Raw genomic sequence first — 19,108 nt, 5'->3', positions numbered from 1 at the left:
CTTATTTGAAATTAGCTGTGTCCCATAACTCACTAATGGGGATAATTTAATTCGTACAACACTTAGGGAATCGCGGTGCTAATTCAGAAAGTTTCGTTAGCTAATTCAAAAGCAACCGGAGATTTTTTATTTGATATTGATCAGCAGACAGGCATTTGGGTCTCCTAGTGGTAATTGGTTCCCATTATGCATGCCAATGACTGTAAGATATTTCCTTTACCGTTCATAGCCAATGCGACACTAACATTGGGAACTAAGATTTGATGTCCTTTATGCCTATAGTTACAATGTATCACTCACCAGTCAAACCGTGAATACCAATACTAAGTGTTGCTGATTAACGATAAAATAAATGTGAGTGGGTAGTATCCGGGCTTCTTCAAAGCCGTACCCACCAAGTCATTTCCGTTTGATCACAACCGTATACATGGTATACAACTCAAATCCACTAATTCAATATAAATAGAGAACCCAGAAAAATTCAAGCATTAAAATTTGTTTAAAATAAATAAACACTAAGATAAAATGGCTAATTACAACATAAGCACCGTAATCTTTATTTTGCTGAGTATCCTGCGAGAAAAACCGCATGAATCGCTCGCTTATATTTATGAGGATAGGAGGGTAACGACGTGCTGAATTAAGCCAACATTTTTTCTAAGTGGGCATAAACGGGCTGCTTTCACCCATATATATTGGAGTGTCGTATATTTTACGATCCATCCCGCTCGAGGGCACTTCCAGAGGGCGAGCATCAACATCGAGTGGACAAAATTACCTTGCTCGTGTTTTACAAACTGGATTATATTTGTTTTAAACCGCTCCATAATTCTCTCTTTATGAAGTTAAGGTTATGCCATATTTTTAGGGTTTTTATCTTAAGCAAAAGATGTATTCAATTGACATAGTATGCCAGTACATTATACGATTTCCATTACATAAAATGAGGTAATTTCGCATTATGGCCAAAACATCGAAAACAGGCATTTCAGGCAGAACGTTAAATAAATTTAATGTAGCTTAAAGAAATAAGTGCTAACGCGTATTTTTGCACGGAAATATATCCAAAACTTTCTCTAGTTTTACCGCATTTAAATGTGTAAGAACAAAAGAATTCCTCAAAACCAAATTGAAGCTATTAAAGCATTCCTGGTCAAATGCATGGAATGTTGTTGGTTCGTTAATTTATTTTAAAGTGGGATATTTCCGACGGCAGATCTTTCGCGGACATGCAAACAATTAATTACGAGGGATATTAATGTGAGGCATTAGTCAGAGCGGGCTGTGTCAGCGGCTCGGACCGCTTAGGGTGTTTAAATTTTATACTCAAAATATCGATAATGCAACCGCGATGATAATATTTTTTAACGAAAAAAGAATGTTTTATATAATATTACCAAACACAACTCAAGCGCTTCAACTAATGTTTGACGTTAATTTAACTTGTTTATAGGAAATACAGCATCTATAAAGCGTTGCTGCAGGCTCTTTTATAACATCCGAAGACGTGCAACGGGAGAAAAATGCATTTATATTAAAAAAGGGAATGAGTTCGTGTCTATAAAAAGAATATAACGGGATGATGTTGTTAAACAAAGTCACACACGATTACCTAAAATTATGGTTACGTGTACGCTGTCTATGTACGCATAAAGCGTTTTAATGTATGTCTAGTTCTTTTATTTAACGAATCATAGGGAACTGTCAAATTGCTTCATATACTTTACAAACAAACACCTGTACTTTTTTTTGTACCAGTGTAGATACCATCAATAATCAGGTATTTATATCAGGTATTAGCCAAACGGCAATACTTAGTATTCTTGAGCTCCGGTTTCAGTGTTACTCCAGGCACAAGGTACGTACGTACGTCTTAATTCCAAAGATTGGTGGTGTATCTAAGGTTGGTGATGATATTGGCGATGTTAAGTATGGTGAATGTTTCTTACAGAGCTAATGTCTAAAGGCAGCGCTGACCCCTTAATATCATGTGGCCCATTTGCCAGTCCGCTTAACTGTTAAGAAAAACATATGTTAGGATAACGCCTCATATTATATATTTATATTTAAATTGTTACTTGTACTAACTCTCAACTACCAGTTTCATACTACTGAAAATCTCTTTGACAAAAAACCCACTAACTTTTTATCCTGGTCCCGAGCTCAGAACTTCGGCACCTGCGCTGATGCGTTGTTGGATGTTTTTTTGGTATTGTTAGACATAAAGTAATTGCCAACTTAGCGCACCTATCATTATCATCATCAGCATTCACCTTAGTGTATTGTTTCCTTCACCATGTGGAATGTGAAAGGTATTCTCCGAAAATGGTCCTATGCGGTAGTTTGGCAGTAATATTATTTAGCTCTTTTTTATATATTAAAGAAACATTCGGATAATTTCCCATTTTTGGGTCAAAGCTTCCTCTAATATTGAGTAATATACTTGCAGTTTATTTCACTACGTTCTTCTAATGAGAGTTGGAAAATAGTAAGTTCATATTTTTGAGGTTTATCCTTCATTTAAGCCATTCAGGAGATTAATTTTCACAAACTCCTTTGTAGTTAGCAATGTAGGAACTTCTTTGCAAAGACGTATACTAGACCGACAGGCTTAGGCCTGAAGTTATAAAAGAAAGTCATGGAGTACGTGGAACATTATAGTTAAGCAACAAAAGGGAATACAAAATCGTAAATAATTAATGTCCCAGCACTTTTGACGTATTAACAAAATAACACTAACGTTAAATTTGTATTTGGTTTTGTTACTTCACTATAAAATTCCGCGTGCTTGCCTTCTGTTTTACAACGTAAGATTTAGGATGCGTGGTGTATCACATGTGTGTTTACAAGATGATAATCAATAGTTATAAGGGGGATATGAAAAAAATACGCCCTATAAATAACAAGGGTAAACATTCTCGAAGGCTTTTTTTATGTGGTACATAAATAGACCTTCGCTGATTATGATAAAATTATTTCGCTAGCTTTATGTTACTAGTTAATTAACCATCGACAAGCTCGGGTCCGAACGTGTACGGCTAGCGTTGATAACGTTCATGTAATCCGATAAAATATACGCACCTATTGCCTCCCGCGCTGCTCGTTATTTGTAATTACTTCTCGTTTTTAGAGATCCGCTTCGGATGGCACAATAAAAGTGAAAATATACAGCAACAATGTGTCGATGTTTTCAAATTATGTTTTTTTATGGAAACAAAATATGCATTTAATAACGATTTCATTATGTGTTCACTTTATGATAAAAAATAATACATATGGCGATGAAAGTGAATATTCAGAAGAACATGTATGTATTTTAACACTTCAGTAACAGTCCATCCATTTTCTACCGCAAAAGGAAAAGAGGTCCTAACATATCGAGGTTTTAACGCGAGTTATATTACATGCTGTAGAATTTTGGTCGAATCAGTCGTTTCCTTTTGTTTTTCTGAACTGACGAGCCTTAGAAGAGTTATTAAAACAGAAATTTGAACGTGAAATTTTACTCGATTCAAAACTACAATTATTCCATTTGATTTACTATTCTCTAAGCCTCGACTTTCCCTGGCTCTCTTTCCCTCTTTCAGAGAACATGGGACTTAGCCTGGACTAATGTATTTTTAGTCGACTTCAAATCGAAGGATGTTAATTATATGGAATTTTTGAGTGACGGTACTCGATACTTTTGCCAATTGACTTGATTTGACGACCTCCATGGTCGAGTAGTGTATACACCGGTTTTCATGGGTACGCCACTCTGAGGTCCCGGGTTCGATTCCCGGCCGAGCCGATGTAGATTACCATTAGTTTTCTATGTTGTCATGGGTCTGGGTGTTTGTGCTACCGTCGTTACTTCTGATTTCCATAACACAAGTGCTTCAGCTACTTACATTGGGATCAGAGTAATGTATGTGATGTTGTCTCATATTTAATTGTGAATCGATTTTGACAAAATTTTTATCATTCGATTTAACTGGAGATCTCACTTGTTACACTAATAATCCTCCAAATCTTCGCCTGAATTATTTTTAATTCATTAGATACATTATATAAACAGGTTAAGATTGGTCCTTTGTTTGATTGATTTGCTCAATTAATGATGGTTATATGATCATAATACACTCTTGACTTACTTGGCACTACAAACTCGAATGGAACACTAGTGGAAATTTGGTATTCGTCGCTCGTTGAGTTTATAGAATCTGATATCCTTATATTTTAATTCTCTCTATTGTACCTAGGTTTTTTTGATTGATTATACTAAAGGCTAACTCTGTAATTTTAGACGCTTTAAAAGAGCGTACCCATATTCAATTTGAAAAACATTATTTTTTGGACTCTGTGTCATGCAAAGTAAGGCAAAAATAAACGAACAGTGAATTCTGACTCTAATTGTCGCTGGTTAAGTATTTTGGATATATACGTATTATTTGTTCGGGTGACTTTTTAAAGGTAATTTAACTTATAATGTTGATAAAAATGTAATAGTCTGGAAATTTCCCTCTGCTGAACTAAAGCCTCCTCTCCCATTAAGGAGAAGGCTTGGAACATATTCCACCACGCTGTTCCAATGCGGGTTGGTGAAATGCACATGTGGCAGAATTTCGATGAAATTAGACGCATGCAGGTTTCCTCACGATGTTTTCCTTCACCGCCGAGCACGAGATGAATTATAAACACAAATTAAGCACATATATATATAGTGGTGCTTGCTTGGGCTTGAACGCAAAATCATCGGTTAAGATGCACTCGTTCTAACCACTATGCCATCTCGGCTCATAATGTTGATACAAATTAAAAATAAAATCTTTTGTATACATAGCTTATATAGAACAAACTAAAAAAATGCAGTATTAATAAAAGTCTTCAAAACATTAATTCCTGAACTTTGTTATTAGATGAACTTCGAATAACTTGGTACGATCAACATCGCTTAGCGTGTCGGAACTCAGCTTTTCAAACATCCGTACTGAACAGTGTAGATATTAAAAAGAAACAAAAGTATTCATTCAACAGAGAGGAAAAAACGTATAATAAGACCGGCATAATTCTTTTATATTCTTGTGACCGAAAAGACAATGCATTGAATAAAACATTAAAATATATTCATGGACAATAACGAAACAACCTACGAGTATATTTGACTTATCGATCAATGATGTTATGATGTATGTAGTCATCATAGGAAGATTTGCATGTCAAACATGGAAATGTACAGTTATTGAAATAATTTAAAAAGAATTAATTCAATATTACTAGCTAAAATAAAATAAGTTATTAAATGCGGTTAAAACGCGTGCATCTTAACCGATGATTGCGGGTTCTAACCCAGGCAAGCACCACTATATATATGTGTTTATAATTCATCTCGTGCTCGGCGGTGAAGGAAAACATCGTGAGGAATACATGTGTCTAATTTCATCAAAATTCTGCTACATGTCCATTCCATCAACCTGCATTGGAACAGCGTTGTGGAATATGTTCCAAACCCTCTCCTTAATGGAAGAGGAGGCCTTATCCCAGCAGTGGGAAATTTACAGCGTGTTACTTTACTTTTTTTCTATATACATATGTTTTTATTAAATGTATTAAAATATCTCTATTATTGAAATGAAAACTCCCTGGCGGCTTGATTTTTTTCGACACATTTCACAATTGCTGTTCTATTTCAAGTTATTTACCCAAAATCCTTAATAAATTATATACCTTAACCTTCCCAATAAATCACTGTATCTATTAGCGCATAAAAATCTGTTCAGTAGTTTTGGAGCTTATCGCGAACATACAGACAGATGACGCGGCCGGGGGACTTTGTTTTATATTATGTATTTGATAATGATGAAGCAGACATAGTACACTGGATGGTGGAGATGATGGTGGGACGTCAAAATGGAACGTGTTGTTCACACTCCTAAGGCGCGCCAGTAGCCGTTTTACATAACCATAATAATATGTGAATGCAATTAAATGACTTAAAATCGAATAAAAAAACGTGATATAAATTTGTTTCTTTTAGGTTATTCCGTCACTCATACGAACCTTTCTTGAAATGGTTGTCCTTATCTTCGATATGACGGTACGAGATCGTTGGAGATATTTTATAGCGGAAGCAAATAAAATGAAATTGAGTGTTTGCGACCCCTAACTCACTTCACAGCAAAGGTTTGATATTTTATCACGATTGCCTTCATGAATTTTTTAGTAGGTTCAACCGAATTTTGCTTCGACGGCATAAATATACTTACTGGCCAATTTTTAGTTTTTTTTTTTACTTAATACAAAAGAGTATTTATATGTGCCAAAAATAATTTATGAGCAATTATTATCTGCAAAGCGTTTCGAGTCGTGTCGTACAGACTTCAAACGTTTGAGACTTTGAATCGCTGCTTCAATTTCGCCCGTTTGATGTGTTTAATTACTTTGTTTGTTCTTGTTCACCGTGATGCTTGCTGTGGTCACTCCAAGTCGAAAACGCTTCCAAAACTGTTAGTATTCCATTAAATGTAACCCACGTCAAACTCAGCGCATAGTTTTATACTGAAAACGAAATAATTAAACCAGTATTGAAGAGGTTAAATGAAATGCTCGCTATGTTGTTAGTTCCGAATTGATATGTTTCTGACTTCGAATGTTTTAGTGTGTTCTGAAATAACACGATCTAGGTTATGGGTCCTTTTTTATAAGTTTGATAAGAAGCCTCTAGCCTCTAGATATTGGTGCTACATATAAGACGTATTAACCAATCCTTTCATCGCCAATTCGCCAACTTTTGGGTCACTTGTCATCAATTTGGCCCATTCCCTAGTCTCACTTAAATTATATAAAATAAGGAAAAGTTCATGTTTTTTGTCCATAAATTCCCATATGCAGGAATTTTCAATGTAACATCCCGTGATTCCGAATGTCTGTACTCTCATCTCTCCGGTCGTATCGGATTACCTTTCGGATTATCGGATTATGATTCTGAGGAAATAGAGAGTAGGACGCACTTGTGCTTTGTGATATAGAAGGTATTATTAACTAGTTCTTGAGATTGATCACTGAGTTAAAAGCTATTCCACTTGCTTTTAATTGTTTGATAGCTTGGTGCTTGACTTCATATCAACATAGAAATAGTTTCGTATTTTGAAACTTATTAAAATGTCCTTGTGTTGGTGGCCATACCTGAAATAAATTATCTATTTATAATTATGTTTTATGGAACAATTATGTTCGTAGGAATGAAGAAAACACATGAGCTTGTAATTAACAATGTAATTCCGAATATAGATTCATTCTGTCACACTATTTTAACACCACTTAATTCACTTTCTTTTTTAACAAAGTAAAAAAGTACCTACCCTACATTTTATAATCATAATATTATACATAACAGGAACAAAATGAAATCAACATATTATATACTTCATTACAAGCAGTTCTGAATCGTAATTTGACATGATTAAATTAAATTTTAAGTAAACACTTTATTTTTTTTTTATTTTCTTTTTAATATAAACAATAAAACATCCGAACCCCGGTTTCGTTCGGCTGTAATTCATCAATGAAAAATGATATAAATATTTTAATTTATACGCTATAGCATAGGGAAAAATTGTATGAAAAAAAAATTAAATAATTATTATTTCCAGAAATTGTTATCTAAGATATACAAACAAATACATTTATCCTCTTTAAAATATAAAAAAAGATTATTCTCAATTAGTAAGAATTACTTTAGGTTCAAAATTCTACAATTATAATTGGAAAATATCAGTAATTATCTTTCGGCTACGTTGTATATTTGTAGGTTTTTCATGAGTGTCTCTCTATTTGTAGTGTCTAAGCTCACGGGCGAGTAAAGATGCAACAGGCTGTCCTGTTGCGCCTTTAATCATACTTGCAATACTGTCTTACGTTTGAATATTATTTAAAACTAGCGACCCGCCTCGGCTTCGCACAAGTAAAATACTGATAATAAATGAACAAAATATGTGTTTATTTACGACATTACATTAGAAAATTCTAAAATTGTCCATGTCCTTTTACTATATTATCAATGTATTGTGCAAAAAAAAATCCTTTCGAATCAATCTATCTATAACAAAAACGGCATCACAATCCGTTGCGTAGTTTTAAAGATCTAAGCATACATAGCGACTGGCAGCGGTAAGCGACTATGTTGATGATAACGAAAACAATAAAAACAAAACATCTGTTATATTACATATTGTTGTATATGTTTCATGATTACAATATAAATTCAACTTAAATAACAAAAACTTAGAGTAGATTTTTGTATAAAGCAATATTAACGAATTAAATAAAATTATAATAAAAATAAATTATTTAATACGAAGTTAATGTTTAACAAATGAAACGTAGCCACGATGGGCATTAAGCGGTTAATTTTAAAGTAATTCGGGCGAGGGGTTTCGCAAGGACGAGTCTGGGGTCCACTATATATCTTGTGGGCAGGCAACCGCGATTTGACTGACGGCGCACTCTGAAAGGACATTTATCAGACTCACTAGCGGGTTACACTAAACCAAACAACAATGAATCCTCATTGACAAATTATCTCTACATTTCTCATTCGCCATCTTTTGACTAATTATAACATTAAATGATCGTATTTTAAAATGTTATATGTTTATTACATTTAATAAGTGCTTAGTACGTTTATATCTTATGGAATTGTTCTCGTGTGCTTATTTCAATCATGACATCGAACTATACAATTTATGAACGAATCAATTGTATTTAACTTTATATATGTTTTTCTGGGATATAAGTACTGAGTTTCCTTGAACATTATTCTCGGTAGAATCTACATTATGAATCGGTGATGGCTTTACGTTTAAATAAAATGACGATTTAATGTAATGAAGTTGAATATAGTATATTTTAATTTTATTTGTTTTGCCAACTACAGCATTCACAGCAGCAGCAGCTGCAGCAATAACAGCATTAGATGATTGTATGAATACTTTCAAAATCATCATTTTTATGTATGGCAATTTTGTGTCATGTAAACGGGAAATAAAATGTAGTATTTTGCAAAAAGTCTGTTAGTAATAAATCGAGTCAACAACAATAGCCTGTACAACAACAACAACACAATGCAATACATACAACACTTTCCACAGTTGGGCTAAGGCCTCCTCTCCCTTTGAGGACAACAAATTCCAATACATATATAAATCGAGTCACTAAAGGCAAATCGAGTATCATTATGATGACCATCAAGAAGATGATTATGCCACCGTTGACATTGTATTTTTTGGTTTTTATAATAAACTAGCGACCGTCACCGGCTTCGCACGGGTGCAATACCGATACTGAAATAATACAGAATTTGTTTATTTACGACATCACATTAGAAACTTCTGAAATTATCAGTGTTTCTTTACTATATTGTCCATGTACTATATATAAAAACCTTCTTCTGGAATCACTCTAAGTATTAAAAAAACCGCATCCAAATCTGTTGCGTAGTTTTAAAGATTTAAGCATACATAGACAAATAAAGCGACTTTGTTTTATACTATGTAGTGAAGTTAGATGCATTACTTTCGTCCCTTAAAAAATCGAATCTGTCGATTTTGAAAACATATATCTATGAATAGTCTCAAAAATTTTCAAGATAATTATAAGAGGAAAAACAAGGGATTGATCAGTCAATTCCTTACTAATCTGTAGTATGTACTATTGACATATCTATGACTATTATTTTTTATCACGATTTGTTATAACCGATTCATATATAATTTTATATAAACTAGTAATCTATAATTCTAGCCGATATTTTATATGACTGCAGATTTTGATGTAGAAAAAAGTCAGGTGTCTGGAAATTAGAAAATTGCAATGATACTTTCATGCTTCAAAAAATACATAAAGCTATTGATCCTAGCTGATCCCTCTTCGGTCGTGTTGGATTGCCGTTCAACAGACCAAGAGCACGAGGGAATTGAGAGTGCGCCTTTGTTTACTACTCCCTATTGAGACAGGCCGCATCTGAAATCAGTGAAGAGGGCATCAATATCAATATTTATGATTAATTTGAATTTACTAAATGTAAATCCGAAATAAATATTTAACAAAAGTTAAATGTATGTCGAAATGTTAGCAGTAACTTTTATCGATGAACTCTTTACTAGTATTATAAATGTGACAGTACTTCACATGTTTGTATTACAAAGGACCCTTAATTTACAAAATTTTAGCATGAAAGAAAGCAACTCCAGAAAGGACATATGTTATGTTTTATATACATATAACATCTTTCAATCAATAAATAAAATGCGAGCGCAGCTGTGGGCGACAATTAGTCATGAATAAGATAAGGAAATATCGAGAATATAACCATATATTATTATAAATATCAGGTACATTGCACTAAATTATAATATCTTCATATGTAACATGTATTCTTGCAAGGTATCAGATCAGAACAATAATCAGAACTAATTTAAAGGTTTCGAAGATTAATTATTTACATTCTGACTTTATTAGTTATATGGAAACGTTAATAAATAAGAGGCGTTTAAAATCGTCTTTTAAAGTTCACAATGAGTTCCAGATTGCATGTTACCAAGCTACTGTTACTTTGTGTAGTTGTTTAGTAGATATACATGTGAGCAAAGAATGATTTTTTTCTCAAATAAATTCCAAAATGTTGTAAAGAATTACTGAGTCACACGAGGAGATATCGAAGTCGAAGTGAAAGTATTTGCATATATATCCTTTTCCAGTAGAAGTTATAGAATCCTAACGGTCTGTTAAAAAGCTTGTATTTTCGATTTCTTTGCTGGCCTTTCGGTGATATTCTAAGATAATGGTTTTGTTAATTATTCAGTGTATATCAATTCTTTGAGTGGAGAATATTTTGGCATTGGACAGTATTAAGTCTTCTCTTTCACATGGTCGCTTACCATTGCCCACCTCTGTGTATGTTGTGTGTATTCGATTTTTAAAAATACACAATGAATTTTGATGTCTTATTTAATCAATAGAATGATTCTTGTATATACATGGACAATATAGTAAGGAAACAAGACAAAATCTATAGCATATTTATCAGCAGCATTGCACTTGTCCGAAGCCAGGTCGCTTGTTACCTATTTATAATTCATCACGTGATTTCGAAAGAAACTTTGACAAACGTATACTCTATGCTAAAGCTTTGTTACGGATTCTTTAAAGGTTCTCCTCAGGAGGAAGGTAAGGTATTCACAATATGTAGCTTGTCGATATTTTGTCACAGGACGGTGCAATCGAGTTGAATGATATCCCGAAAGTTTGCTCGATCAAGTCCCAGCCAGTGACAATGTTGTATGTAAGCCACTTATGAAAATGAGTGTAAAGCGTGGATAAACCAAAGCCTATTTTCCGCGTGAAGTAGAACGGGCGGTTACAAATTGCTTTGGGCATAGCGTAAATTTTAATTTTATCTCTAATACCCAAATGAGTACCGTGACTCGACATAATAAATGTGCTCTTCCCACGTTAGCGTTGCGGTCGATTCAATAAGTTTGGAATTTGCAAAACAAGCAATGGGCCTTTTGATATAACTATTTAAGATATCACAACCTATAATAGTATTATGATGTAAATGTGTACTTTTTTAATCTGTTCCTTTAAGTAGGTAAAACTTAAAACATACATTGAAAAAAAAGTAGTTAGGTAGGGTATATGGGCTAGGCATATTGGGCCCGATGGTAACTGGTAACCACATTGGCGCTGTATATTAACCATTCCTTACATACCACCACACAACCTTGGAAGCCATGATGTTATCTGCTTTGTGCTGTAGTTGAATTGCTTCTCGCCCTTCAAACCGGAACACAACAATACTAAGTATTGCTGTCTGGTTGTAGAGTGGGTGGTACCTAGGTGGGCTTATACAAAGTCCTATTACCTTTAAAATTTCAAGCTGATTTCGACTAACGTATATTATTAATTTTTACAAAGGACTTTTTGATGGTAGCAGTTATATTTATACATGTGTAATAGCGTTCGCATAAAAATTGTTATTCAAAAAATGTTATCGAATAAAGTTCGTGAAATGTACATTTACGCATGTAAACCACATCCAGCCTGCGTTCGCTGATCAGTGTGCCAGTCACGGCACGCCAGTTTATTTCAACTCCTCAACTTCGACAGCACGGGGTATAATTTTCATAAGAGCGCTGCTGCTTTCCGACGCAAAAATTAGATTCATCAGCTTCGCTGGCACATTTGTTCGAAACATTCGCGTATCTAATTCGATTCGAATCTATAACGAGTACGTGAACAATATGCTACCAACTCCTACGTAGCTATTACGTTCAATATTTTCCATCGACGTTTAAATTATATAATATGTTCTGAGTTTAAAAATCTTTTTTAAAAGATACTTCATTAAATACTTATTATTATATATACGGCGAATTAAATTAATAACATTAATTTTTATAGTGTTTTTGTGTTGCCAGGAACGAAAGGTTATGAAAAAAAAATATTTATTTAACTAGTATCTTTAATCTTATGCATTTTTAATCATATGGTACGATATAAACTAAATTTAAACTATTCATAGTTCAGAGTAAATTCTATCGAGAAGAAAAGCCCAGAAGTTTAGTAGGATTTTTTTTTATTTAAAAAAGGTTGTTCGACTGGTTTTTTTTTTTCAAACATATACATAGCATTTTCATTGTAGTCTCGTGCATAAAATTGAATTTATTATGTCCTATATGGAAAGCTTTTGCTGTGAAAAGCAAGCAGATCGTATTCGTTTTAAAGGTGTCTTAAATCTTGCATTATATTATAAATCTTATATGTTATAATAATGTTGAATGTTTATTAATATAACATTTCAATTTTATAAACTATTCCTTATTCATGTGGTATTATTTTACAACCAAAACATTTTCAGAATTGAAAACAATCAATTGCTAACACGGTAGTTTGAGGTCTCCAATAAGAAGCATTAGTGAAAAGTATAAAAGTCGGTTCCGGAAATAATTTCGGATCTTTATGGGATTTATGGTAATGATCTGTAAATTTTATACCATCATTGCGTAATACACTCTGTAATATTATAATAAATGTGCAATCATAAAATTTCTCGTTCTTACGTTGGATATACTTTCAACGATCTCTTTATATTTCGTGAACGTTTTTCTTATCTTTTTTGTTAGCCACAGATTCTTAGGTTAGGGATTGAACTGATAATCATTTTTTCGATTGATAATTTCTGGGTGACAGCATGGAGTTTGTAATACGGCTATGTTTACACTCCCGAACGTTAAAAAGTATGTCATTGGCATTTTAACTATTTACAGTTAGATTGGATGTCCGCACTGGCCAAAATCAATTAGATTATTTTTTTCCACGTGACTGTTTTCTTGAAGAAAAATATTAGGTATTACAAAAAATGTTTTATAAAAATATAGTAGGCTATCACGGCGCATTCAAATAAATGTAAGTACTTATAATTAATAAAATATAGTATACGACGTGAATAGCGAATTCATGAAGTGTTTGTATATGCGACACACATGTTTATACGAGGGATTTTTGAGCAGAGCAGAGTCAGAGCGTCATGACGTGCCGTGATGGCAAACTTTGATGCCAAGGGGTACCATTGATGTTTCAAATGAAAAATATATCGACCAAATTGAAAAGATCACGTATCACTTTCTAGTAAAAGTAGGCAACATTGAATTGAAGAAGGCGTTCGGGTCACAAAACATAATTTACTTATCTCACGCGAGACCAGAAAGTTTCGTTCAAACAAATAATGTAGGTATCCATCGTGCGGGGAGCACCTGGGCGGCACTACGATCGGTGTATCCCTTGGGAAATAAAAACTTTGTCGCACGTCGCTTGTCCTAAAGCCTTCTTGGAGTCTCCCGCTTCGCTACACGTTCGTCGATTTGCTACCGATCTACACTTTATAGCTTTGATTCTCAAGTACACGAAGCGTTTACGACGTCGATTCCTATTACACGAAGGATACCGAAGCGTATATTAAGCGTTCTTACCGTACGAGACGTTCGAAGTTTAAATTGAATAAAAATAATATTTAAATGAAAATATTTTTTCTATTAAATTAACATCTACGTAGTGTCAGAATTCCTTGAAATGTCTTCGGTAATATTACTACGGCACTAAAAGTTTTCGACGTTCCGAGTTCGATAACTGCCCGGATCTCAGCAGGAATTTTTAAATTAATTCAAAGGAAAAATAAAATTACTGGAGTTGGTGAGGATTAAATTACTACGACGTAATTAGTTTTATGAAACTTGGGATATGGATCACGATATAAAATTGAGTTCTATCTGTCGTTAAAGATATGTAAATGGAATAAATATTCTCGTATTTTAAATGGTTCGAAAATTTTCAATGATATTATACATTGTAGCCCGTGGATTTCTGTATTATTATTCAGTTAAGAACCGTAATGAATGCAAAGTAGGCGATAAATTTTATTAACATATACGTACCGTTCTAAAAGCTCAATGGTACGCGGAAGTTAAGCGATGTGAAGTCATAGATTCATTTTTGATTTGTAGTCTATTGTTGCCAAATAAATAAAACAGATAAAATTTATTTGAAAAAAGAACGAATTTTTATTAGAAAACAATTAATATTTTGCTGATTACAGTACTTTTTTTAATGATAGTGTAATCGATTAAAACTAACCGATCGTGATATTACCTCTTGGATCATCGTAGTCACACCTTTTCACCCAAGGGTCTACGTAGGTACTAAATTAGTGAGGAGGTCGTTCAAGCTATATAGTAATGTAAAACTTACATGTATACTATATTTCAATTCTATTCCCAAACAGATAATAATAAATCAAAAATTTATTATATGTTAACACAGTCAAAAGAGGCTCTGCATCACGTACACAATGAAACTGGATAACCCATTTTTTTTGTATAACACATAATAATGTTGATACTTTTCTTCCAAATAAAAAAAGTGATTTATTTAATTATAAAAACTCTTTTGTCAAGGTGTTGCATTTATTTGAAATAGAATATATTCCTTTTTTTAAATAATAAAGTCAACTTAAGTTTTCCCGATACAAAAGTCAGTATAAAATCTATGAACCTTTTGAATAAACATTTGTTTCTTAGCCCTTTAGCAATCGTAAAGGGGATCGAAAACTTTGCCCTAACCCTGTTTAAACTTTTATCCTAAAAGTCCTTTTTGAAAGGAGTTCCGAAGCATAAGACACAGTATAGTAAATCTGATTTCATTATAAAGATCGTTTAAGTTTTAAGTTTGAGTATAATATGATTAAGTTTCTTAAATCAAGACAAAATTGCTTCATTTTATTGTATAATTTATTTCTAATTATATATCCATATAATATAACAACAACTGGTTCGGCAGTATTTTTTTTAAATCGATCGACAATTTTATTGTTTACGTATGTCATTCTCTTATTTTAGACAATGGTAGCGCTTCATACAACTGGATAGGTACTAACAACTCAGCATATATATTCTATCATCAAACGGCAATACTTAGTATGTATTCTTAGTGTTCTCGTTTGAAGGTGAGTAAGCCAGTGTATTGACAGAGGATATAGCACCTTAATTGCCAGCATTGCAAGGGTAGTAACATTGTCGATGGTGGACCACTCACCATCAGGTGACTCAATTTTAAAGTCTGCTTGCCTATGATATAAATGAAAATAAAATTTAATAATTCAGTGAAATACTATTATATGGTAAATTAGTATGAAATTTTTCCAGGCTGTACAATGAATTTTTTTTCCAATTTAATTAATATTAAATTCTTCTTGTTGTTATTTTCATAATACTAAATTAATATAAATAATTTTGTTGTGCCTAAAGGCATACATAATTATTTTAAAGCGAAGATATGTCGGTAGAAATTAAAATAAAATTACAAATACCTATAATTCAATTAAAACATTCTAAAAAAACTTTTTAACCTGTAAGTGACAGGTTGAGATAAATACTTTTTAAATTATAAAATGACTATCGTACAACACTGCCTAAACGTATTTACAATTTTGCAAAGGAATTCATTATCTAGGTGGACTAAGGAAGCATTTTTCATAATTCCTCAGGGAGTTGAAAGGGGGATGAAAGTTTTGTATGGAAATTAGTCGTTTCTCATGTTAGAAATATGGAAATCGGTAGTTAGGTTAATGAGTTAAAGACGATGTTTAAGTTTATTTTAGAAAGTTCAGCACTCAAAAGGGGATGAATGTTTGTACCGAAGTTTGTCATTTTTTATAAATTTAGAAGTGGTGTTTTGTATTTCCGGATGAACGGCTAGTTTTTATTATTTCTAAGATTACTTTAATTTTGTTTTATGTTATAGTTTCATCTGGTGGAAAGTGACTACCACCTATGGATATCTGCAACAACAGGGGTTTGAAATTGCTTTGAAGGAAGGAATGAGTAGGTCCTTTTCTTAAAGGTTCCCAAGTGATTTCGGTTCTGGAGAATCGCCATCGAAAGATTCCTCAGAGTGATTGTGATAGGCCGAAAATAGCTTGAAAGTACGTTGAGGTGTGAATGAAAAAAGATAGTAACGTTGGTTGAACTCACACAATTAAACTAATATTTTGCTGCATGTAAATTGGCTTCCTAATGGCAAGAAGTCACCATCGCTGCAAGAAATATATCGCCAATGTCCCCACCAAACTTGACGTTCAGTAAGTATTTATTTTCATTTTATTTTATTTATTTATTTAACACACAATTTTTGTTTACATTATTTATTGTCAGCCCTGAATTCCAAACTAGCTTTCGCTGTGTTTTGGAAGTCAGTTACTTCCCAGATGTTAGGTTACGAATTTGTTTTTTATTATCAAAGTAAATGAAAAAAATTGTAAAAATAATAATAGTCAAAAACATTATTACAATTATAAAACTTAAAACGTGATAAAAGAGAAAAACAATTTTTTTTTCTACGTTTCTGGGCTTAAAATAGTTTTTTTTAAAGCGATTATAATCTTAATCTACACGAAGTTATAAGATCGTCTACGTTAGTTAAGCTTAGTTACTGATATCAAGGGTAAACATAAACAGAGGCGGCAACCTACGAGATCAGCTTTTCAGTTTTCAAAGGCAACTTGAAGTAAGCCTCGAGGTATGTCTTAGAACGTCAATCTATAGTCCAATTTTAACTTTTCTAGGTGACGCTGGCAATTTTAGAGCAGTTTTTGCTTTGATGAATTCGCAAAATTTCGTTGATCTTTCAAAGGCCTTTTGAATTTCGCTGAAGTCGAGCAGATGTTATATTTAAAGATTTTAAGAAAGGGATTAAATTGTTCATTAAATTTTTGGCTTATTGGGTTATTTTCTAAGTTATAAGATTAATTTAACGATATAATATAAAACTAAATGATATTTTCGCGTTGACAAGTGTGAAGTTAAGCGGTTATATAAGGGTCAATTGAAATCTTACTTCAGGACATGATTGTGAAATACCAGAAAGTAAAAGGAACCATTATAACATAAGGTTACACGCATTAAAATAAGGTAAGTCTATTTTAAATATTTCGATTGAAGCCCTAACGGTTATTTTTTTTTTGTTTTAATATTTTTGATTTTTCTGGTTGGCGGACGCGCATATGGGCCACCTGATGGTAAGTGGTCACCATCACCCATAGACAATGACGCTGTAAGAAATATTAACTATTCCTTACATCGTCAATGTGCCACCAACCTTGGGAACTAAGATGTTACGTCCCTTGTGCCTGTAGTTGCACTGGCTCACTCACCGTTCAAACCGGAACACAACAATACAGAGTACTGTTATTTGGCGGTAGAATAACTGATGAGTGGGTGACCTACCCAGACGGGCTTGCACAAAGCCCTACCACCAAGTAAGGCAACTTTTTGCAGAACACATAACAACCAAGGTTTGAAACGCGAGCGATACTGCGGGCGACAGCTAGTCAGCTTTAAATATTGCTCGTAATTATAATTAAATACTATCATGTTAGTTAAAAAATCTATTTGGAGCTGTAATTTGCAATGCCAACAAGCTATGCAGGGAAATCTAAATTTGGTGCAGGGAACTCGTGTCTGTGTGTCATTGTTTAGAGATCTGGGGAACGTCGCTGGAGTCAATATGCGGAACATTTCCTATTACACGCCCACTTCTTCTCCTGAACCGATGGATATACAAAGAGTGGCTGTAACACTATTTTATCATGTCGTATTTTGATGTATATAATTCGTTATTATGTATTGTATGTTCGTTGTTGACCTTTAGTGTTTATTATCCATTAAATATTTATTTATATATATCTATGATAATATTATCTTGTAAATTATATTCTAGGTTTGTGTTATTGCGATAATAAATGGAGTCAATGTTTCAATAGTCTATCTTTTGAAAAATACAATGATATACAGTGCAGGTATATGATAATTGTCTTTTTAATTTATTATTGTTTTTTCAGCTTTTCGTTAATTTCCCGGTTGGAGTTCCAGTCTGTATTATAATTTAATATTTTTTTCTGCCAATGAATACTCAGTAGTAGCTCGGAGTTATGAAATCATGGCACAGCTATAATATTTCCATGCACAGGACAGCTTGACATTTGTGAATTTGTATCAAATTTTTGTTGCATCAAGTGCTTGTACTTTTATGCATTATTAACTTCTGCACTATTGGGTAGTCTTTGAGAAGTCGGTGAGTATACTTAAGCTTACAATATTTTCTACCCAAGGATTATAAACTTTCGATAACATTAAAAAATAGCTTCATCCAACTTTTTCTTTGTTGCAAGTCTATTTAAAATTTAAAAGTTCCGTGAGGAAGCGCGGCTATAATAAATCTGCATTAGCAACTCCATGCAGTTCGGAGCATATTTTTATTCCAACACAATTTGTAATGGAAGCGACACGCGGAGACAAGAGAGCAAGGCGAGGGAGGGAAGGTCGGAGGCGGCAAAATTACTTGCAAATTCCATTTACGAACTCGGCTAGGCGACGTCAAAAGAAACTGGTGACTTCGCTGCTCGTTACTCTATGATTTGAGCTAATTCCCCCAATTTCTTCTTGTACAATATGTTTTTATAATTAATTTTAATTAGAAAATCTAAGTAAATAAAACGCAATTACCTTACCGACTAATA

The sequence above is a fragment of the Vanessa cardui genome, chromosome 1, assembly GCF_905220365.1.
Source record: "Vanessa cardui chromosome 1, ilVanCard2.1, whole genome shotgun sequence".
In the NCBI taxonomy this organism is placed as follows: domain Eukaryota; kingdom Metazoa; phylum Arthropoda; class Insecta; order Lepidoptera; family Nymphalidae; genus Vanessa; species Vanessa cardui.
Note: the sequence above shows the minus strand (reverse complement) of the source record.